This window comes from Populus nigra, chromosome 2, assembly GCF_951802175.1.
Source record: "Populus nigra chromosome 2, ddPopNigr1.1, whole genome shotgun sequence".
Lineage (NCBI taxonomy): Eukaryota > Viridiplantae > Streptophyta > Magnoliopsida > Malpighiales > Salicaceae > Populus > Populus nigra.
The window spans coordinates 19379394-19381893 of NC_084853.1; positions in this window are offsets into that span (position 1 = coordinate 19379394).

Here is a 2500-nt window from a genome sequence, read left to right on the forward strand (position 1 = left end):
TCTCTTCCCTATCAACTTGGCTCCCGTTGGCGGGATTGGAGGCCTACTGTTTGTTACAGGGCTAAAATCGTCAGGGGAAGAGCTGACGAAACAATGCTGGTTTGGATGCAGGGGGTAGTGTTGGAATCGGCAGCGCGGACAAAATCGGCAAAGTCGACAAAAAAGACTGTTGGTCTGGACATCGGGGCAGCGGCAGCCATGCCGACAGGGGGGGAAATCGGCAGCGCAGATTTGTGCAGCTGCAGGTTCGTCGGGGAAATCGGCAGCGCAGATTTTTCGATGAACATGGGCTGGAAGATGGACTGTCCAGGCCAGGCAGGGAAATTCGTCAAGGGGACACGCTGACGAAACAGCGCTGGTTTAGACACGGTGGGTGCAGTGTTGGAATCGGCAGCGCCGACGAAATCGGCAAAGTCGGCAGAATCGGCAGCGGGTGCTGGCGATGAGTCTGGACGATTTATAGTCCAGGGCTTGATGGAAAAGACTGTTGGTCCAGACAATGGGGCAGTGGCAGCGCGGATTTGTGCAGCTGCAGGTTCGTCGGGGAAAATCGGCAGCGCAGATTTTTCGACGAACAGGGGCTGGGCGCTGGACTGGCCGGGCCAGGCAGGAAAATTCGTCAGGGGGCCACGCTGACGAAAACAGGGGCTGCGGAGTGGAAAATCGGCAGCGCAGATTTTTCGACGAACAGGGGCTGGACCGGCCGGGCCAGGCAGGAAAATTCGTCAGGGGGGCACGCTGACGAAAAGAGGGGCTGCCGCGTGGAAAATCGGCAGCGCAGATTTTTCGACGAACATTCGTCAGGGGGGCACGCTGACGAAAAGAGGGGCTGCCGCGTGGAAAATCGGCAGCGCAGATTTTTCGACGAACATTCGTCAGGGGGGCACGCTGAGGAAAACAGGGGCTGCCGCGTGGAAAATCGGCAGCGCAGATTTTTCGACGAACATTCGTCAGGGGGGCACGCTGAGGAAAACAGGGGCTGCCGCGTGGAAAATCGGCAGCGCAGATTTTTCGACGAACAGGGGCTGGATGCTGGACCGGCCGGGCCAGGCAGGAAAATTCGTCAGGGGGGCACGCTGAGGAAAACAGGGGCTGCCGCGTGGAAAATCGGCAGCGCAGATTTTTCGACGAACAGGGGCTGGATGCTGGACCGGCCGGGCCAGGCAGGAAAATTCGTCAGGGGGGCACGCTGACGAAAAGAGGGGCTGCCGCGTGGAAAATCGGCAGCGCAGATTTTTCGACGAACAGGGGCTGGACTGGCCGGGCCAGGCAGGAAAATTCGTCAGGGGGGCACGCTGACGAAAAGAGGGGCTGCCGCGTGGAAAATCGGCAGCGCAGATTTTTCGACGAACAGGGGCTGGACGCTGGACTGGGCCAGGCAGGAAAATTCGTCAGGGGGGCACGCTGACGAAAACAGGGGCTGCCGCGTGGAATGGCAGCCTACACGCAGATGCGAATTCGGCAGCGCACGATGGCTTGAGCAGGTCATGGGTTCGACTTGGCGCGATCTGAAACCTGGACGAGGGACTGTCGACGCTGGACGAGCCAGCGCGGTGGCCTGTCGTGCCCCGTTCAGGGGGGGCCTGCCGCGGAGACAGCCCTCGCGGGCTCGACAGCGCAGGCCAGCGTCCCCGACGTCGCTGGCCGCGGCAGGCGAGCTGCCGGGGTTCCCGCATTCCTACAAGAAAACGTCGTGCTTTCCACATGAAACCAATCCAGTAAAATCAGCCATATTTTTATGAGGCTGCCCACTGAATTTGGGGTCATTCCGGGCCGGTTCCTAATTTTGCGGATTTACTCGATTTCTAATGGTAGGAAAATTAAAACAAATACTTCCCGACCTCGAAAAATTCTGGGAAAATTAATGAAGGTGGATTGGATTTTTGCCAACCTCTGTGCAAAATTTCAGCTCAAAATACCAAGAAATGAATTTTTTAGAGGGGGGGTGACAGCTGGGACCTAGTAGTGTCTCCCCCTGCCAGAGCTGCAATGACACTTATTGCTCTTTAGGGAGCCACCAGGCCGGCGCCCCTCAAAGACCACACGCGCGCGCGCGCCCGCCCGCGCTGGGCGCTGGGGCGCTGGGGCCTGAGGGCCTGGGGCCCTTGGGGGCCCTTGGGCGCTTGGGCGCGCGCGCGCGGCCCCCGCAGCCATGCCGCGCTGCGCGACGCGCGGACAGCCCCTGCTGGCTTGCTCTCTCGCCCGCGGGGGGGCTGCCTTCGGGCCCTGGCCCCCCGCGTTCTGGCCTGCCCCCTGCGTGGGAGAGGCTAGGCGCTGCAGGGGCCAGCCCGACGTCGCTGGCCGCGGCAGGCGACAGCCCGACATCGCTGGCCGCGGCAGGGGCCAGCCCGACGTCGCTGGCCGCGGCAGGCGGACAGCCCCTGCTGGCTTGCTCTCTCGCCCGCGGGGGGGCTGCCTTCGGGCCCTGGCCCCCCGCGTTCTGGCCTGCCCCCCGCGTGGGAGAGGCTAGGCGCTGCAGGGGCCAGCCCGACGTCGCTGG